The 22,927-nt window shown below is 39.7% G+C and overlaps 1 long non-coding RNA gene across 1 annotated transcript; it reads left to right on the top strand.

The window, feature by feature from the left end:
* The first annotated feature begins 499 nt into the window (after positions 1–499).
* LOC121904238 lies at positions 500–5,292 on the top strand. The gene is made up of 3 exons (XR_006098188.1): positions 500–712; positions 879–971; positions 5,029–5,292. It is a non-coding gene; the product is annotated as an uncharacterized LOC121904238 (long non-coding RNA).
* Positions 5,293–22,927: the final 17,635 nt, after the last annotated feature.

Raw genomic sequence — 22,927 nt, 5'->3', positions numbered from 1 at the left:
AACAAACATAACATGTGCCCCGCTTACATTGGATGGGTTCAGCCAAAATGGGACACTTTTTTGCAAATGCTCTAGGGCACTAATATAATAACAGATGTAAGTGGGACAGTGATGTACAGCACCTTCTACAGTATCTTTACTGTCCCCATTAAAAAGGACAATTTTGATTTTAAAATAACATTTTAATCAATCATACTACAATCAACGGTTTGTCAACAGAGTTTAATACATTTCACCATCACAAATCATCACAAATTTGTTATTAGTAGCTACAGTTTGTTCAATCAAATACTTTTGAACAATGGTCAATGAATTTAATTTTCTATGACCATAAACATAACAAGAACTAAAAAGTTCACATTTATTTCCTGCTTTGGTGTGTCAAAAATGTCTGCTGTGGAATGGGTTAAAAAAAACATCATACCTGCTTGATACTAGCATGTTAGCATTGTCATTGTGGGCATGTTAGCATGATGACATTAGCATTTAGCTCAAATGAACGCAACTGTAGACTCTTAGTTTTGTTGATTTAGCTCTAGAAATACTTGACTTCATAATATCATCTACTCAGCCTACTCTGTCGCATCTGTCACTGGGTTTCGTTGCAGCTCATACATGTTGGAAAGCTAATTTAATCTTCCTTCTAGAAACAAAGGATTTTAATGTCAGTTTATTCTTGATTTCAGCAACCTTGTTCATGCTTATTCAGCTGGTAAGCAGTGATTTGGTGTTATGTTAACAGAATGTTTACTACCTTCCAGCTGACCTCCAGTGTTGCATGCATATTCAAGATTCAAGATTCAAGATTCAAGATTCATTTATTGTGATTTTCTTGTGTATTTGCATACACAAAATAACCGAAATGCTGTTCCTCCCAGCCCACAGCAGTGCAACAACAACAGAAAGGATAAAGAAAGTACGTGTTGGATATAGACAGCTCTTCTATGTCGATGAGTGACCAGCACTGATGGGTGAGTGAAATAATCCATTTTGCTGTCCAGAGAACATTTGTATGGGTTAACAGTAAGCCTAGCTCGCACTCCTCCATGCTTGCCCTGCTTCCGCATCTTGTCCTTTCCAGTGCAACTCCAGGCAAGGCCACGGTCTCCTTTGGGCCCACTGGGCATAGCAGACCAAGCATGCTCAGCTGATTTAGCTCCCAGCCAGTATTTCTCATGGCAAAAGTCTTTGTTACAAATGTCCAAAACAAACTGACATTGAATATGTGTATTATATAATCATAAGTAGGCTTTGCCATTGACCAATAAAGCTTGAGACTGTGACTCCCAAGCAAAACAACAGCATCAGTCATTAGGACAAGTCGACAGCCACGTATGTTTATATTCAAATGACAAAGTCCGTGGGAATCATTCACTAGTATGTGCATAGAAATGTTCTTTGCGCATGCAAAATTACTGGATCGATACCAATTTTGTTCTTACCACTGTGCGTATGTTAGTGTATCAGAATCATTCTAAATTGACAGGTGCATCAGTAATTAGCGTACTACCACACCCTCATTTCTCTACATAAGGGAAGCTCTGTTGGAGCGCTGCAGCAGTGGAGAGAGCTGTCACTCAGCTGTAAAGAGGGCCGTGATGGTAAAAATGTAGAAAAACTTTTTGGATCAGAAGTAGAAGCCAGAAAAGGCAGATTTGACTGGTAAACATTTCATTGGCACAACTGTTGTCACAACTGATTGTGAATCCTGTATACAGTCTTCAAACCTGTTGCACCACTACGCAGTACGTCTGTAACACTATAAAAAGTTGGTAAATGTGTAGATCCGTGTTATTGATCTAAATAAATCTCTACTGCTGGCTGTGATGTAATGAAAGCAGAGCGTCCCTCCCTGAACCAGCTGCATATATCACAACCACATCTGATGCTGTCACATTCCAATATGAAAGGAACTCTGATATATAAGCTACTGTCATCTAAAAGTGTGAACAGAACAATTTTAATTTATTGATAATTTCATTACATTTATGATGATAATGTACGGATTACAGCATCTTAGCTATTAATTTTATAATTAGTAAATAAATTGTGTATTATTAACAATTTCACACTTTTAAAAGTTGCATATTTAGGCCCAATCACTTTTTTAAAAATAATTGTGGTTCTAATATACTGTTTACATTGAATTAATATTGACTATATCATTTTTTAAGACCGTGGGGCATTTATGATTTGTGTGAACATATGGTCTAAAGCAGAGTAAGAACAAATTCAGGTAAGAAAATATCGATGAATCTCGGATTTGTACTTAAAACATTCGTACAAACAGTTTAAGCAGAGATTTGTGCGTAAGCACTGTTTGTGAATGAGGCCCAATGTCTCTTGTCCTCTTGAAGTAAAGGCAGGACATTACTGTATTAGAGAGCCATAGGAGTGAATGACAAAACACGAGACTTTAACATGGGAGACCATTGTTCGCTCAGCGTTTCCTACTGACAATCCATGACGCGGTCATTCTCTGACATTAACCACAAGGTTACTGTTGTAACCGTGAAGGTCCACTTATCTTAAGTAGTAATTTTTAACCAAAACCATGATGTTTCCCTAACCTAAAGCAGCCTTTGTGTCTAAATCTAACCAAACCTATAGAATGGTCAGGTCATAAAATGCATTTTGTTTTTCGACAGTGATTTGTATGAAAGCACTGAAACCAGACGTCCAGTTGATAGTCTTGTTGTTCTATCTGTCGTTCTGGTGAGCATCGACAAACAACATACTATTGTTGTTTATTTTGGAGGACCTGTTGGTGAGCTCCTGACATAAGTTGATGCAAAGTGAACATGATCTGATTGGTGTCGTTTAACCAATATTAAATGCGTTTCCTCCAGTGATGAGCTGCGGCTCACTGGTAATACGTTACATTCTGTTAAATGTAGAAACATGCAAGATTACCTCCTCTGCCTCTGGTTGCAGGAGCTAACTAGGATAATTTTTATGTGGTGGAAGGGCCGGTTGTGGGTGTAGAGTACTTTTGCAGTAGCTGCTGTCATCACTGTGGAATTCACAGATCTCTGGCTATGCTGTGTTGTCAGCAAGATGTTTAGGTAATGGGATATAGAAAGAAGAAAAAGAGGAGATAGGGCCTCATGAGATGTCACTCGTCTAGCTCTCCTGCCCCTGACTTTAAGTACACACATGAGCAGACACCCATAGGTAGCAGAGCAAAATCCTGTTCGTTTACTGCCACCTAACAAAATCCTTAATTTTTTTGTGTGTGAATATTTTCCTCTAGTCCTTTCATAACTTAACAACTGCATGATTGTTGATATGTAATTACATGAAAGATACAAAATGCTAACATGCAAAATTCTCCTTGTTTCCAGTGTTAGAATGCGGCTGATTTTAGCTAACACTCCAAAGGGTCAGGTGAATTAGAAACTCTAAATCGCCCTTGTAACTCTTTTGCATCCATCCGTCTTTCAATCCATTTTCCACTGGCCTCCAGCTCCTTATGGAGAATCCCGAGAAGTTCCTCGCCAGGCCAGATGAAATATATAATCCCCATAGTCCCCACAGTCTCCTCCTAGTCGGGCGTGCCTGGAATATCTCCATATGGAAGAGAACTCATTTCAGCCATTTGTATCTGTGATCTCACTCATACAGTCACTATCCAGAGCTCTAAATCCTCTTCACCATGATATTCTGGTATCATGTCCACATTAATGCACACCCCAAATCAATCTGCCTTTCACTCCCAGGCTCCATCATATCCTCACTCATGGAAGAGATCCAGAGATAACTCCTCCATTTGGGGCAGCAACTCACTCCCAGATGTGTTGATTTCTGGAGGGTGGTCTGTCTGGACATCCAGCACTTTCATCCAAGTCAAGTCATCCCGAACTACTGGCCATGATATTCAGTATACACATTAACGGTCCCCAGACAAGGACTCTCATCATTTTTGTAATATCTCTTTAACTGCTAACATTAGGTCAAATGTATTTCTGACCAACTGACCACAAGTATCGTGATAACAACATTCAGATTTCCATAAAATTAGCAGCAGATATTCATGATCCAGAGAAGATGAATCCTCATGCTTCTTGGGATGACCTGATCCCCCTTTTTTTTTTTCTTTCTGGTACCACCATTATGCCAGGCCCACAACTTAAACACAAATATCAGTATTGAACATGGTGTGATTTGCTGTGAAACTTTCTGACCACATTCATGCTGCCAAGCAGCTAAAATCTGTTAATTTTATTGAACTCTGAACTAGCTTCAAAGAGACCTGGAAGTCTCAGCTTGGCCACACCTATGAAAGTTGTTTCTTTCACCACTGAGGCAGACACATTTTAGACAAACACATTCTAAAATGTGAGGACAACCCAGAAATAAATCTCAGCCCTTATACAGTGAAGAAGATTACAAAACATACATGATTTTTTCGTTTACCACATCAAGCTATAGTTACGTTTGAGTGACAGAAGACATCTAGCGGCTGTAGTAATTATGTCCCAGTTCAGATGATGTCAATATAAGATGACTTCTTTCTTAGGAGGAGGTGGGTTTAATGTTGCCATGACGACGAAGGTTGCCTAACTTGGAAGGAAGTACTAACCATGTTTAAAGTGATCATTTTAACCCAAGCCATGATCTTTCCCTAACCTTAACCAAGTGGGTTTTTTCCCTAAACCTAACCAGACCTTAACCACAGTGTTGTCATATCATAAAACATAATAATATTTTTTAACAGTGATTTCTAACACTTTTGGAAAGCAACGTATTATGCTTCTATGGGTCGTTCTGGAGAGCAGGTATAATCAACTTATGTGGTCGTTTCATTACGAGGATGTGTCGACTATCCCATGATATTAACTCATCTTCCAGTGTACCCGCTGTTCCAGCGTCACAGTGTACTTGAGTTCAGGAAACCGATCATGACTTGAGGTAAAATGTCTCCGAGACAGCTTAGGCCACAACACAGAATCATCTAACGCTTCAGTTTACAAAGTGACAATGAGATCTGTGGCCATGTAACGTCATCTTATTTATATGTCTCTGCAGCAGACTGTGCAGGCTGTGATAGGAAGACCTGGATGATAACAGAAAAGCAGATAACTCCAGCTGTAGCAGAGCAGGTGAGAAACAAAACGCCTTGGCTATAAAATGATTGCTCATGTTGAGATGTTGTATGACAAGATTTGGACAAATGAAAGGCTGAGTTACCAAGAAGGCAATGTGGGAAAGTGCACCCAAAGGCCCAAAGTAGGCTTTTTGGCTGATATGCCCCCTTAAAACACAATAAAGTGGAAATAGTAAACACCCTGGCCCCTGCATTTGTACTCAATCTTCAGGCCCTTTAACATTCAAGCTGATATTATGGTTACATATAATGGATTTTCTACAAAATTTTGTTTAATTTAAATATCACAAACTAACTGACATTATTTATCACTGTATCATGGCTGGTGATGTTAATTATCCATAACTTCAAACTAATGTTAACAATACATACATCAGTTCATGAAATGAAATGACACAGCACACAGAATAACAGAAATTGTGTCTTATTATTACGGGGGAAAATGAGACAGTTTCTCCCTGCTTTGCAGACTTTTGAGCAGGTGCCAATTTGTCCAAGACTTCAAAACGGTGAAGTCCATTTCCCATACAGCTCAGGCCCTCCTCGGGGCTACTGTAGCTTCAGTGACAAGTGAAAGGGGAACTGGTGGTCTCCAAACAGCTCTGACCACATCGTAAAAATCTCTGCCATAAAGAGCAACTGGCCACTCTTTTCTGACCCTGCAAAAATAGAGGCAAGGGTTCAGAAAGTGGGTGGTCCCCTTTATGAATGATCAAAAGAAGAGAAAAGTAAAATAGAAAGAAAAAAAAAAAAAAGACCGGAGGATTCACTTGGACGAGCAGCCTGCTCCTCATCAGCAGCAGCAGCGGGGTTCTTCTTGTCCTTCACGCCACCCGAACCCACAATCAGGTCAGTCTTCACTGCTTTCACTTGACTGATTCCACGCCCTGGGAATGTTACGCTGAAAATGTGAGCATAACAGTCATCTGTGAATGCACTTTGGGCACTTTTTGATGTCAATGAACACTTGCGTTATACACTGAGTGGTGAAAATGTACAACTGTGTGCTTATTACAAAGGCTGCTGACCCTTAGGTATCGCCCTGCCATTTGCAAGCTGACCATTTGAGCTTGCCAAATTTGACACAGCTGACGCAGGCAATAAATTTGAACTAGTTTCCCCACCCCCTTTATCCATAATGAGTGCTGCCCTGCAAAGCCTTGGAGCACACACACACACAAACACGCATGCACACATACCAGCAATCCTAATGTGATAATCATGGGATGAAGTTGTATTGTATGATGAAAGATGCAAGCAATCTGCAAAATCATAAATCTGCAGAAGTGTGAGAATGTGTAACGATGTCTGAAAATGTAGAATCGCAGGTCAGACTGGTGTGTGTGAATAACTAAAGAGGATATGTAGGGGCTAACAGACAACATTGTCAGGGTGACCAGACTGTGTAAATCCCCCTGAGTCCCTGAGTGCTGGGATGTCCAACAGGTGAAACCCGAGTTGCTGATCTGTGGTTAACACTCGCCAGTTGTAGACAGGCTCTGACTGCTTCATCTACAGGCCAAGAAGCTGGGAACATGTCAGACTTCAAAACTAATAAAGTGACTCACACAACTGCGGCACAGAGAGAATTGGGGGAATGGGGGGTTGGGGTTGCTAGGGGTGGTGGTAATGAAAATAGCCGGACGCTGTCCAGCTACGCTATGGCTTCAGAGTCAGACAAGGCCCAGCATCTGTGTTATTTTTAAGGAGCAAAATGTCACTGAGCAATGAACATGCTCAAGGCGCATATCTAACAGGGTTAGATGCAAGGTCACGCCAAAGCCAGATCACTTTCTGAAGACACTGTTGTAAATGGTGGTGACACACATGCTACCGCTTTGAAGTCGAAACTGAAGCTCCTGAGAAATTCATTGTTAGCATTTCATTGATTGCACTGGTATGTGCACCACAACAATAAACTATTTCTATAATCATATATATTCATGAATACTCAACAGACATGTAAAGCAGCAATTTTTCCATTTGTTCCTTTTCCTGCTTTGTCTCTTAACATCGAGTTGCTATTGTTTGTTATAGTAAACACAAGTAAAACGTTGCAGTCCTGATTGGTTCACACAGCCTGCGATACATTTCTCAAAGTTTGGAACACATGTGCACATATTTGAAGAGGTCATATGGCCTGACACAACCACATCCACCACAGATATCAGATTTTAAAAATGATCTTCAATGCATAGTAAACTAGCTTATGGCTAGCTCAATTAGCTTACTTTGTATTGCTGTAGCAATTTCTATGGTGAATATTTTCAAGAGCTTGGATGCTAACTTATCAGTTCAATGATGCAGGTAATTAAGTTATTACCATTATTTTCATTCTTTACAAACAATTACTAAACCAGATGGTTTACTCTGCTGGTCTGGAATCTGATTTATCAACATAAATCACATACAGTACATCTTTTCACCAAACAATGTAATAAAAACATATTTTATTGATAAAACAGTTTTAAATGAATAGCTTTTTACACAATAATAAGTCTTAACCAATGGGAAACTAGACTGTGTGTAATAGTGTATCTAATCTAATGAGTCTCCACTTTGCACTATGTATTTTAAATGACTAACAGTCACAGTTAACTCACAGTTTCAGTTAACTTATTAACTTACCATATGTTATCATAAACACACAATAAAACACAAATACCAGCATATTCTGAGCAGTCACCATGACTACTGTAACAATAACATGACCAGCTGATCTCTGTGCTATGCAACGCTGTCTTGTGTTCTTTCAGCGCTGTCATTCTTTGTCACTGTATATTATTTTATAGAAAAGAATACTGTAAGTCAGATATATCCTAAAGTGTAGGTGCAAGATAATCACAAGCAGCAGATGTCAGTTTACACAATGCAACACATCCCCACTTCTGTGTGGACAGGCAGAGAAAATTATGGAGTCTGAATGCTTCCTAAGTATACACTACAAACATAAAGTCAGTGTCTAAATCTATGCCTTGTCAACTGGTGTGTTGTTCTCATATTTTTGTCTGTTATGACTATTGGTAATAACATATTACTTACCACATTAGTGGAGACCCAACTAGAATAAAGCTGAACAGGGGCCGCTTTTCAAAAAACTTCATTTTAAAGTGTCACTCCAGTGATTTATTGTGGCACTTGTATAAAGTTTGGGGGCTTGTGGGAGACAAGTTTAAAAACAATGATCAAATTTGAAGCATCAGAGCCTGAGATATCCTGACTTTTAACCCTTAGTATGAGGCACACTGCCAGAGCCCTGGATCCTACACTTCCCATAATGCAATAGTGTCTTTAGTTAGATTCTCCCTGCCTCTGTGCCTCCAGAGCCACAGAAGACATTATTCAACTGTAAACTGAGAAAGTAGTCCCCCAGAAATCCCTGTAGCTGTTGTGGCGAACTGCATAGCATAGAAGATCAACTGTAGATTTTTAGGTTGAATGATTTTGGTGTTTTTGACCAAATAGGTGCGGTCATCCCTTCCTAAATGGTCACTACATACATGATAGTCTGCCAGATGGAGTTCCTTGATACTTGTATTTGACCAGAAAATGGCTCCAGGGGACTACTTTCTGTGTTTACTTATGGTTAAACTCAGTGACAAGAGGTTGATTGGATATCTGTTTAATTAGCTTAAACTTTTTGGAAAGCTGTAAGAGACAAAAGGTGAAAGTGTTCTTGCCTAAGTCCACGTTTCACAAAACTCTGCAATGGAGGTGATGAGTAAAATTAAATCAGGACCAGTTGTCAAAATGGACAAAATATGAGAATGAGATCCCTGTTGACAAATGCTAGAATTTCCTTTTGGTGAATCTTCCTGCTTAAGGAATATTCTGACATTTTGGAAAATATTCTTGTTTGCTTTCTAGCCAAAAGACAAGGTTAAGAGTTAGCGAATGTATTGGAGCCATTACTTGATCATCAAGAGTTTGGTGTAGTGACCGCATGAAACATCTCAGAAGAACTCATCAAAAGCTTTTCACACTTCCCTAACACCTGAACAAACCCAGGTGATTCATCAATGTACTAATTCTTCAACTAAGGTCCATTTTGGTCTGGAAACATTAAGAAAATCTAACACATGTTTAGAGAAATGTATTGATATGTTTTATTTCTCCATCCTGTGTAGAAACACTTCCTGAAATTTCACACACAGATATGTCAAAATGTATACATGTATTTATTTTCAGGAATTTTAAAGATAATATTTCTCTATTGTTTAGATAAAAAAACAGCTTTCAACTGTTTCACTAAAGTCTTTCAATCATGAGTTTTCCAATTCTATAAATTAGTTGTAACCATAACTGCACAAGTTTCAAAACTACAAAATATAATTAGTGTGATTTTGTTGTTTTTTATGAACTTTACTTTACTAAATATGTGTGATTGTGATAGAGATGACATCGTGTGGCAGAAAGGACCGTATATGTTGGAAATGACATGAGACATCAGCATTGTTTGTTCACTTTTATTATCCCCAACACAAAGTAACATCAATTTTGAAGTAGAACTTTTTAAACTAAACTTAAACCATTAATGCAGATTGAAACATTTATGAGATTTGAAACTAGTGAATTGAACATCAAAATGAAATCAAACTGACACTACTTTTTTTTACAAAGTTTGAAATTTTTAAGTTCAAAATGAAACAAAGACTCCTGCCCTCTAAGGTTTCAAATTAAAGTGAGTTCAAATGAATGGTAAAATGAATTTGAAATTTGCTTTTTAAAATACTGAATATTGAACTAAGCTAAATCAAATTTTTAAATGTAACAACCTAATTTTACAGTTTAACTTTGAAATGTTACAAATAGGGATTTGGTGGCTTGGTAACTTGGTGGCGATACTACCTGCATTTTAATATTAGTATATCTAGACATAGCCAATTAACTCTCACAGTATGTATCTGTCAAACTTGCATATGGACCAAGTGTGCCTTTATCCTTCATGGTCAAGATCAGAGCATATTTCAACCCAAACTGCAGAATCCAACATCCAGTGCCTCTTTATAACTGGTTGAAGCTCTGGGACCAGTCTAATAACATCTTCTAGCTGATATCAGACCATATCATCTCTCAGAAAAACCTTAAAAATCTATTTTTGCCAACATGACTCATGGTTCTCACCAAAGCACAGCTGTCAGAGTCAACAACCTGTATGATGTCTGGGTAAGGATCCCAATCATATCTGACCACACACCATTTCCCAATCAGACCTTCATGAAGTTCTGCAGTGGACTGTTGGTAGCTGGAGCTGTTGGTAGGTGTGCCTGAGGACGCTGTTTTTCAAGAAGTGTCAGTGTCACCTGTTCTTTCCATGTCTACTGTGTGGAGACCAAAACATCTGCAAAGATCAGGTTAGCAGCTTAGGATTCACCAAGAAATCTCCCCTGGTCTTACAGAGACAATCCAGAGGAGCATAACGTATTCAAATTATACACTCTAGAGATGAAAACACTGTTTTGCACTCATCAAACCACCTTTGCATAACAAAGCTAACGTGGGTGTGGTGAAAAGCATTTACCTGATGTATATGCATTGTGCCTCATAGAGTCTGCAGGCCATCAGTAAGGAGAACGTCCATTTCCTCAGTCTTCTCCTCAGTGACATACATCACCACTGTAGACGGGTGTTTTGAGAGTTGCTCATACAGCACCTTTCCATTTGGATGATCAATGCCACCAATTCCATCAGCTGGGCCTTTTCCATGTCCTGCCTCCAGAAAATTCCATGAGATCCTCTGAAATCCCGTCTGAAAGGGGGTTTTTCTTGGACCTGTACTGTGTGGTTGGCCCATCACTGATTACATGCATTGTGGTTGCTTGGGTTCAATTCTCTGTGTTGAGATGAGCCCAGATAGCTGATGAGTCATGGTGCATTGATGAGCTCATAGTTCAGACAGACACAAGAGGAGGTGTCACATTTAAGTATCTATTCTACTCTTGTAGTTGACCAACATTATTGGACATTTTTAACCTCGCTACTGTATAATATGAATTAGCTGATAAAGTATTTTGTTTGTTATTTGTTTAATTTAATATACAATATTTTCAGTGAGATAAGCCAACTGAAATGCATTTGTAACACTGGCATTGTCATTTCCACTTCAAAATGTCTTTTCCATCACAATAAACAAAGTGATGGCTTGTTGACTATTATGACTATTATGGAAATTACATTTTGTCACAATTTTTAAATAAATCTCATATGTTAACTTACTAATGCCTGTTTTAGAGTTAGCATTAAATATACACAAAACACACAATATAAAATGTTGTTTTTCTTATTATTTGTACATTCAAAGAAAATATGAGCTGTTTGGAAATGAAAGTCAATAAACATTTTCTATTTAAAATTTATCTTGATTTATTTTTATTTCAGTTCCCTCCATGGATCGAACTCTTTCCTCCAGCCATGTGCTCCTGTTACATGACTGTTACTGTGGTCACCATGTATACAAACCCTAAAAAAAACTCCCTGTATTTACATTTTGTACAGTGTGGTGGAAATGGCAGTGACCCCAAGGGACAGGTGTTCTTTTTATGAAAGAAGACATAAAATACTAATATACCTTGCAACACATAATACATTTCATTATAATGGGAATTAATGAAATTAAGTAATTTGTATTTGAAGTTAATATTGGATCAATATTAAATTAAAAATTAAGCAGGACTGAATGTCCAAAATCTGGCCCAGAGACAAAGGAAATATAGCAAAAACCACATAAAAGCTTTTTATAATAAAAAATAATGACTGATCTATCATTTAACTTTCATATGTTCCTTTTGGTATCAAGTAAGTGTAACAAAAATAAATGATTGTTTTTCTTAGCCAGTTTTTCTGCCAGGGACACATTTTTTTTCTCTCTTTTGTTGGAGGCTAGCTTATTCTTGCCTTTGTGCTAAGCTAGGCTAGGCTAACAATATACACATCATATCAATCTTCATATCTAGTTCCTGGTAAGAAACAGAACAGTATTTCCCAAAATGCCTGTGCAATCCTTAAAATTCCTTAACACTCTATTTCTAGTATGCACTTACACCCTTTTCTTTGCTTAATGAATTCAAAGTTTGCTTTGAATAAATTAAATGAGGTTATAACTGAGGAGCAATATTCTTAAAGTCCTTTGCTACTTTGTGATGCTTCTCCTGTCATCACATTGATGACCAAAATCATAATGGCATTAAAGTAATGTTTATTATTTCCTGCAAAGCACATGCAGGCTTTAAATCAATGTGACAGTATGAAGGTGAGATATAACAACAAAGTAATTTTCACTATGCTAATTATGACATATTAGTTGCAACCAACAACGTCCTCACAGAAGCCAAGAAGCACCCTTGAGAATCTGTGGCAAGAGAAAAAAGCATGCAAACAATTTGACCTCTGGACACTGGCATTGGAAAAATGGCCATTTATTAGAAATTAGTTATGGATGGAAAAACATGTGACCTCCTGCTCCCAGAGGACACATCAGGCCATTATATTTGACTGGTTTGGGATTTCAAGGACTCGTTGATAGCCATTTTCAAGATTTATTCTATCATCAGTTGACGGCAAGACTACAGACATATATCGCTGATGTCACTGGGCCTTGCAGTCAAAACACGTCTCAGACCTCCAAGGAATTCTTCAGAGGAATCCTTTCAAAACAAAAAAGTGTCTATGGAAAGCTTTCTTTTCCCCGTAGTAGTAGTCAACAATACAATGGTTACGATAATCTTATTTAGAGTGAAACATAAAAGGGCACCAAACAACATTATGAATGTGCAGATAAAAGAAAATGTAGAGATTTGGAGCTGCTTTCAAAAGCAAATGCTTAAAAAAAATATTTATAAGTGAGAAATAAAACCAGCAACCTGCAGCCAACTTTTAAAATAGTTGTTATGTAAGCATCTGATCAAAAAGAAAATGTATTCCTCTTGTTTTTTTTCTCCCTGCTTGTGAGCTTGCTGATTTATTCCAGTCAGCCCGGCATGAGGTGAAGTTCCAAATATTCCACCGCTGGGTGCAGATTTACACACTGTCAGTCATCTTTTCTGAGGAAGGCAGCCTTCTTTTAAATTAGTATTGTGTTGACCCCATCATTGGTTTTGAAGCAAAGATATCTCACATGTTCTACGATTCTTGTGATGAATATTCCTCCCTGTTCCATTCATGTATCTTAGTGTTTGCCTACATAGAAATGTGCATTTGTCCACATTTATTCATACATTTGGGCTACTTTAACTACATTATGTACTGTATTTTGATTGAAATACATTATTGAAATGTATAAAATGTGTGCAAGTGGAGGTGAATTTCTGTGATTCCCCTGTCTTACATTCCCCCCCCCCCCCCCCCCCCCCCCCCCCCCCCCCCAACAGCCCTCTCTCCCTCCCTCCCCACCAGGATGGCTGCCACAGTGAGAGCCGGGGCCCCCGGTAGCGAGCGCTGGGCCCCAGTCCCAGCTGGTGTGCTGTATTGGAGGGGCTTGATGTGGGGCTGCAGCAGCTGTCTGCTCCCTCCGCCCCTTCCTGCTCTGATCTCTGCTCTGCAGTTCACACCTGATCAACAACGACTGCACTTCACACAGGAATTTTCCATTTTCTATTTTCTGTCACCCTCCACTGGCCCACCCCCGCCTCTACCACACACACCGGCCCCCAGACCAACGGCAAGACAAGTGGTGCCCTACAACTTGGTGGCTGGCGACAGCGACACCCAAACCAGCCGGTGACACAACAGCACGCCTGGTATTTCAGGCCTGCTTCTATGATTCAGTTGCTGTGGAGGGAGCAGAGAGTTACTGGACCTCTATTGTTAACTGGAGCCACACATGTTAAGAGTGATGAAAGACAGTGAAAATACTAACTGCAACGTCAGAGAGGGGGGAGAGTGGGGAGCTAAATTAAAGGTGCTATCTAACTAACTAACTAGTCTTTTAGCATCAATAAATGAACATATTCAATTTGAGACATAAGTATATTTTTATAGTTTTTCTTGTTGTGTGTGGTATTGTCATTTGTCAATTGTGAGATTTGTTTTGTCACTGTGACAGAATTTTTTATGTTGAGCGCAGGAAGAATAGCTACAGAGATGATACAGAATATTTGCCCTAATACAGTTTGTCCACCATGGATAAGATTTTCAGCCTCTTCTGGCCTTTGTCCAGCATCTCATGCTCACTCTACAAAACAAACACCAGTTCACATACCATCCTTAACAAAGTGAAGGTTTTAAAATCAACCCTGAGCAACATAATTCAGCGTAAAGGAATTAGGCTTTTTGAATCCATAATGATTCCTTCCATAAAACACTGTTCAAACTGTCCTCACCAGAAAAACCAACCCAATCGCCAGAATAAAATGTTGGCATTGTACGTTTTAATTGCTTTTCTCGTGTCATTTAAAATCGCATGAAATGGTCATTGTCAGTTCAGTAATTCTGTTTTATGTTGTGCCAACGCTATGGTTAAGGTCTGGTTAGGTTTAGGCACAAAACCACTTGGTTAGGGTTAGGAAAAGATCATGGTTTGGGTTAAAATACCCTGTTTTATCCTCAAAAAAATGGCTGCAAATGTGGCGACGTCTTGCTAAAAACACCCAATTTTGTCAGTGGAAATGGGAAGCGATCATTTGATGGATTACCAGATTCCAAAACACAGCACAGCTGTTTATAATACAACACGGATAGATTTCCCTACTCTGGAAAGTTATCACAGTGGCAATCATTTTATCCTCCACATCTTGTTCTACCCCTCAAAATAACTTTCAATAAGACTACAAGTCTAACACCATGCGAGCAATTTCTGATCAAAAACTACGAGGAATACAAACAGATACTGTGTCATTTTTCGCATGTTTTGTTTACAAATGTAAAAAGGTCAGACAGTTGTTTCGCAGGTGTTGTGGATGAACACAGTGCTGCCCTGGCTGTGACCTCCAGGAGGACTGCCATCGACCCCTGTCAATCTGTCCTCGCATCTCGCCCATACCGGCCTCTCGCTCTTGCTTCTCACTCTGGTGCTGGGGACAAATGCATATAGCCACTCAGAAAGCCATCAGTCACATGTTCAAATGACATACTGACAGAAACAAATAAGGTCTGGTGTTACTTCAACTAAGAGGAGGGAAAACTGCCATCACTTGTTGGTGGTTGTGATGCAGGGATCATGCAAATGTCTATTATTATTCTGTACTGTGTGCTGTCTATGTAGAAAGCAGAATTCAGAGAAACAAATTAAAACACGATAGCCAACTTCAATTCTGATCATTTAAAGTTAAAGTCATAAAATAAATGTTCTCTATGAAATGTCTTTTATTGCTGGAATATTGAAAAGCAAAGCAGACAGTTGTTACTGGAGTAATGGGAATAGGTGTCCTTTGGAGAAGAAGGGAGTGGGGTCAGGTGGTCATGGAGGGAGAAGAGCAGTGTAACAGGACACTTTCAATGACAGCACTTAAACACTTAAAAAACACACCACAAGTGCATCTCTTGTTTCTGCTCACCTGTGAAGCCCCGGCGTCAAGCCCCAAAGCAAGTCGCTACAAGACCCATGGCTGCGGCTGCAAGCCCAGAAGAGCTACACAGAAGTTTAACACACCAGCATTGATGTTTAGTGTGGGAGCTGCCCTCCCATATCATCCCTGAATTGTCTCCATCAAGCCCTAACAGGGCGGCATTAGAGCCCTCAGAAGGTTGGATCTCACTTCTTGAGTTGACGGTGGTCAAGTGGCCTCTATCTGAGGGTGCTCTGATAACAGCATTTGATCTTGTTTGCTTGAGTGGAAGGCAAACACTGGAGACGTTTGCAGTAATGCCATTAGCCCACTCAGTTGGGTCACAAGTGCATGAACTAATGGGGTGATGGCAGTGGAGCGTCAAGAAGGCATCGCCATACTATTATGCACAACACGTCTTCCTAATGAAACAACCACATAGGTTGATTGTACCTGCACTCCAGAACCACTCATAGGAGCGTTTTCTAATGCGCTGCCTCTATCTGTAGAAAACGTAAAAAATAATGATGTTTTATGGTGTGACAATGCTGTGGTTAAGGTCTCCTGCAGCTAAGTCCACTTTTTGCCATCTATCAATCTAGCCATCCACCCAACCTTATATTGACATCACGTGAACTTCTGCGGATCGTAATTGGATATGAGATGGTGTAAACATAAGTGTAACTTGTTTTTGCCGGCTAAAATTTTCAACCTATACTGTCGTTTTTTTACCTATCTAGGGTGGTTAAGTACCACATACATACCATGTCTCTAGCAAGAGAAAAGAGGTAGTTTAAGGGCATGAAATTACAGTTCTAATATTGTTTGGTTTTCATGATCAAAACCTCAACAAACCTGAAAAATTGGGTGAAAATTTTCCAAGAACCAGTTACAAAGCATTTCCCTGGTTGGTCCCTTGTTGGGTAGCTTTGTTTAATGAACACTGAACAAAGATTTTTAGTGTTGAAACAACTAGTCGATTAATCAATTAGTCCATTGAAAGAATTTTTGAAACTCAATTCATTCATTCAAGTTAAAATACTTAACATTCCCCGATTCATCAGATTTTCTGCCTTTTTCTGTTTATGTCATTGTAAACTGTGTATTTTTGTGTTTTAAACTTCTGGTTGGACAAAACAATCAATCTGAAGACATGACTGTGGGCTCTGGGAAACAGCTTCTTTTTTTATCATTTCTGACATTTTAAAGAACAAACGAATAATTGATAACTCAGAAAGATTTTTTCTTTCTATGGCGAGACCCCCTGGAAGCCTCCTAAGTACCCCTGAATATCTCCAGACCCTTGAGAGCCACCAGTGCTATTGTACTATTGTAATGTAACCACAGGGGTTCTTACAAATGTTTATTCATCCAAATGTCCTGATCGAAATGTTCCTGCAAGATTGCAGACGTGGGGATCAGCTCCCAGTGAGGCGCTCAGGTTCAGATGGGAGGCATCAGCAGACTGAAGGAGCAGTCAACAGCAGAGCAAAGATAAAGCCTGAGATCTGACAGCGGATACAGTTACATGTCACTTGTGATAGCTCCCAGCATTCCTGAGAAAATGTCTGCCTATACCTCACTTCAGCACTCCAGCCCCCTCTCCCTCCTTCTCTCCTTCAGGTTGACAGGCAGAGCAGCAGACACAGGGGTCCACAGCAGGGTGTGTTTATGTGTGTGTGTGTGTGTGTGTGTGTGTGTATGTGTGGGGGCAGTGATGGACATGCACCCCCCTCCCCTCCCTGTAGCTCCCAGTATAGCCTAGTCACACTCCAATTAAAACAGAAGCAGCTCCCTGCTCACAGGGCTAGCTGGGTGCAGACAGCAGGTCAGTCACAGATAGAAGGAGTCGGGCACCTCATCCTGACAGTGTTTGTCTTTTACACCAAAGAAGAAGAAAAAGATGTACGTGGGGAACCTCTAATCCATCATGTCTGTTTGGGGGAAGAGATGTTTCACAATAGAGCTTCTATTATGGAAAGAATCGGATCATTTTAAGAGAAATGAAATATTTTCCCTGCTTTTTGTTTGTGAAAACAGAGTTTACTGCTGCTCTTTTCCCCTTGACTATAATGTTTTATTTCATAAAATATTATTATTTCTGATGTTAGCTGAAGTGGTCTTTATCTCAGGAGAGCTGCCTCACTTGCACTATAAAACACTGTGGGAAACACTAGAATAATTATCACATATCATATGTCTGTATACATAGAAACTACTGCTGGAAGTGTGCTTTCCCAATATTCAACCGAACTCTTAGTTGTTCTGACGCCACCACTCTATCTGCAGGCTGATGACACACACATACACACACACATACACACACACACACACACACACACACACACACACAAACACACACGCCAATCCTGAACAGTGAGTAATGTGGTCGTAATGCAGCAATTGTTCCTCCCACTCCGACACAGGAGTGGTGAGCATGTCACCTTCAGACAACTCAACAAGTCAGTGTGTTTATCTGTTTGCCTGCAGTGCAGCAGACGCTGCTGGGAGTGCAGGTTATAGGTTGAGTGACACAGAGCAGGGCTTGAACTGAGCTCTCATGTTTTGTGCCGATATGCCAGCAAAAAACATAGGGTGACACAGCAAATCTGTATATTGCAATGTAATGTCATCTAGTAGTCATCAGTATCAAATATTTGCATTCCCAATACCTGTTAGCAGATAATCTTACAATCTTACAATTTCATTTAGCAGACACTTTTATCCAAAGTGACATACAGCTGAGAGATTATACAACACAAGCACAAGGGATCTAGTCAGGAGAGAACAATGCGACTAAGTGCCATAAAGCTCGAGTTCGAGTCCGATAGGACGTAGGTGCCAACAGACAGTGCACAGAGGCAATGCATAGAGTGCATATAAGCATTCTATGCACTCTTTGCATTGGTACATAAAGATTTCCATCTAGTGTCTTTGTGTGGACACACTAGCAATAAGCCCACATCAATGCTGCTACTATTTTTAACCCTGCTACTATTGGCCCTTGTACAAAAACATATCTTTTTGTCATTATATAAAATTAAAATCTGGGACTATGCAAACCCTGACCATGACCATAACCTAACCCAAAACAAATATGTTAATAACATTTAATTTGAATATAATAATTTTTTCATCAACAATATATCAAATTTGTATAATGAGAAAGGAGTCGTCTGTAGTGACAAACCCACAGAGAATTATCACCACCTCTGCAGTTCCTCTCAGCTCTACAAACCTCACCATGGTTTCCAGCAGCAGCAGTGAAAAAGCTGTGATAAACCCACTGTACACTACCTGCCCAGCACCAAACAACAAATGACCAACTGGTGAACATAGTGGAGCATTTAGCAACTAAAGACATATTTTCTCAGGAGTTGATGGAGACCAAAACAGAGCTAAAAGGAGAGTGAATATTCATGAGGTGGACACAAACATTACTCTAAATGAAGGATAATGTTTCTCTTTAACTGCTGGATGTTTAAATAGGCAACCGTTTGCGAACACATTCACCATATTAGCTTTATATGATGATAATATGTCAATCTTGTGTCCATAGCTCATTTCCCTCTGCCCTCAAGTAGCTAAAATGTCTTCTTTTTTTAATTTGAAAGGGACCATGTACAGTTTTAAACATAAATGTTGCAATTTGATGCACTGTACCAGAGTTAGCGTAAATCTAGTTTTCATCTGCAGTCCCATTCAAACATATTACAGCTTAGTACTAGTCAAAAAACATAATACAAAGGATAAAGAATAATACAGAATAAACATAGTACGGAGGGTACAAAATAATAAAGGATAGAAAACACAGGGTTACACACAATAGCACATCACACAAAGCCACAATGTCAACTAGAATGACTAATGAATAATTGTCCAATTAAAATATAGAATATTTGTGTTCATAACAGGCTAAAATGTAACATCAGTGTATACAGAGCTGAGTAGATTTTAGTTGTGACTTTTACAGAAAATGCTGAGTGTGCAAATGCAGTGCGACAAAATGGTCTGGTATCATCTCATATAGACAATATTCTGGAGGATTTTATTGAGTCCACAGAATGAAAATGCACAAAGTCATTCTGAGGTTGTACCATGTTTGTAGTGAAAAACATACCTTTTGTCTCATTCAGACTGAGACATGATTGATCAAGCCACTGTGTGATCCTTTCCATTACAGTTGTTAGCTTTGCAGCTGCTCACTCAGCTGTTTTTGTATGTGTGTACACAACAATGTCATCAGCATACATTTGCAGTTCTACATCATGACACTGTTGAGCGAGGTCATTAATATACAGACCCTGATAACAAAGATATGTAGGCAATTTGTTATTTGACCAAAAAAACATAACTTTTAGTTGGATTCTACATGGGCTTTAAATTTAAAAAAAAAAAAAATTGACAAAATGATCCAACAATTGGAGCGCTTTGGTAGCCAAATGGTTACTGCTCATGCCACATAACGGCAACGTCCTTGGTTTCAGATTCGATTCCAGCCAGGGACCTTTGATGCATGTCATACCCATCTCATTCCCCCTGTTTCCCGTCTGCCACTTCACTCTCCAATAAAGGTAAAAATACCCAAAAATAATCTTAAAAAAATGATCCAACAATCTAAAATGACTATATAAAATCTGACTGTATATCATGGATACATCCTCATAATATTATCAGTTGATGCCGTTGACAAGCTGACATCCAGTGTTTAATAAACATTTAACACTGCCCGCCATACAAGCACACAGTATCAATCTAGCTCCAGACCAGAAGACCATAACACCTGAAACAACAAAAACTCAGTGAAATGTTGCCGCTCCATCATTACACACATCTGACAGCCATGCTGTCTTCAGAAAAAGCCATGCATTTCATGTCTTGACAGTTTTTTAAGCTCTGAAAAAAGTGCAGAAAAGGGAGAAAAATGCAGGACAGTGCTGAAATCCCCACACATACACACCCTTTTAACACATTCCGGAAGCCGCCGATGAATGACATCCTGTGAGGTACTGTATCCGTCAGGCCAACCCACCCACTGCAAATTCTGACCGCCTCAATACACAAGTGCACCTGAACCGTGAAAGGAAGGTGAAAATTAAGTCTACTTTGGGGCATTAAAAAAAGCCTGTGGCTTATCTCCCGACTGGAACGATGCCCTCCCCTATCTGACACACAAGGAGCCAGGGAAGCTGCCCTGAATGGGAAACAACATGGCCCTTTACAAAGGCCTGTTAGAAACAATTAGTCCTGAGTTCCAGGGTTTTGATTTGACCGCCTAATTGCCGGTTCAGGGTTGAGAGAGTGTGTGAGGTGGCTGGGAAGGCCGGGGAGCTGTGAGGGCCCTGGGGGAGAGCTGCTGTCACACAATAGCAGCCTTTATTTCACATTCAGCTTCTACAAAGTGGGTGTGCTCAAAAGATTTAATCCCACATTCAGACCTGACAAGAAAAGTCATTCATATTGAAAAGGTGGGTACAACACTGTTTCAGGTGCCTCCCACCTACCTCCTACCCTTACCCCACCCTCCTCCAAAAAAAGAAAAAAATACCTCTACTACAGTATATTGTAGTTTTTTCTTCTACAGACGAACAAGGTAGATGGGGAACCTGATCCTTGTCAGGATCACCTCTGAATCCTTCAGTGGCGCTCCTCTCAATGGGCTTGCTTTTTCACAGAGGCCAAATTGACCAGGATACCATTCCTGACTGCAGAATGTGTGAGTGATGAGTGGCTGACACAAATAACAGTAGGCCATGCATGTAAAAGGATGGCACTGTGCTACAGGATTACAGGAGCCTCATCCATGGTGGTTTGAGCCTCATACTTTCACCTTCCAACACGGCTGGGATTTCACTCCTCTCTCTTCCCCCCCCTCTTTCTGTTTCAAGAAGTCCGTCCTCACATACCAAATCCCCCCCCCCCCCCCCCCCCCCCCCCCCCCCCCCCCCCACCCTCCACTCCTAAATATCACCTGCTCCTTTAATCACCTCAATAGGCATTCCTTCATGCAGTTTACAGCAGCCTGTCGCGCACAGGTAAAAGGGAAAGAATTCTTTCAAAGCAAAGGTGAAGCAATCCATGCAAGCTGTAACTTCAACCATGTCTTAGGAACACAGGACGAGAATAACGCTTTACTTTAATACATGCATGATATAGATGGATTAGCAGACTAAAGTCATGAAGTATAGAAAACAAAATGATTCACAGATCTGGGGGTTTGACATAAATACAATACCTGCATTTGCACCACCCTCTGCAGTCAGATTGAAGGGAAATTCCAGTTTACTACAATTTAAGCCTCTTTTTTTGTTGTTTGTTGTTGTTCTAGTTTTAGCCATCATTCATATCAGTAGTACTTACACTGTACTCATCAAGTAATGTGCTGTGATGATGAGAACATGAGCAGACCATCAGACAGGTTGTAAACAAACCTCCAGGTTAGCCAAACTCATTGTTCTCACAGACAAAAACAAGGGCAAACACGAAAATGATTAAAAACTAATTATCTGCTGTAAACATCCATCAGAGTTTACCATGTTTACAGACTCACTTCCAGCTTCAATTGTGACTGTTACCACAGTTGTGCACACACAGCATTCTTGTGCAATGGAGGATTATCACCAACATTTCAGGTCCTCTCACTTTCAGTCTTACTTCTAAATAAAGTGGTTCAAAATGCTGTGTATAATAACAACTTTGCTGGATATGCAGTTCTATCACAGCTAAATGACATGACAGCTCATGGTTGATGGTTGTTATAGTAACTCAACACACTTTCTGTTTTGTAGGTTTTCCAGGTGCATTGCAGTCAGATATAGTGACCATCAGAGCATCATGTAAATAAGCTGATACTGCAGCTACACACTGCTGAACCTGAGCAGACCAGAAGAACTGAAATCAGACTGTACACTGAAAGATGCTGAAGATGTGTCTCTGTGAACCTATGCAGAGGCGGGTGTTATGGGCAACAGTAGGTCACAGAGGAGCCAACACACACTCTTCCCAGATTTGACCTGCACATTAAGCAAGGTGATGGATTGATTCACCTGATTCAAAAACCCCTGTGCATGTTCTAATAACACAGAAGCATGTTTCAACTCTTCTGACAGTGGAGTCAGAAGAGTTGCACTTTGTTCAGTCTCTTCCCGCATCAAGAGATTTAAAATATTTAAATGTTTTATACTTGTACACCCAAAATGTTAACTATTTATACTTTTAAATAAAATGGAGAAAAAATGCACTTATTTTGTTTTATGTTTTTTATTTTAAGTTCAATGCTTTTCTGCACATCCACACAACACTAAACAAAATTACCAAAAGTCAACATGCCAGGAAAAAA

Source organism: Thunnus maccoyii, chromosome 9 (assembly GCF_910596095.1).
Source record: "Thunnus maccoyii chromosome 9, fThuMac1.1, whole genome shotgun sequence".
Taxonomy (NCBI): Eukaryota; Metazoa; Chordata; class Actinopteri; order Scombriformes; family Scombridae; genus Thunnus; species Thunnus maccoyii.
The sequence above is the reverse complement of the archived record's forward strand: the minus strand, read 5'-3'. Positions and strand labels throughout refer to the sequence as shown.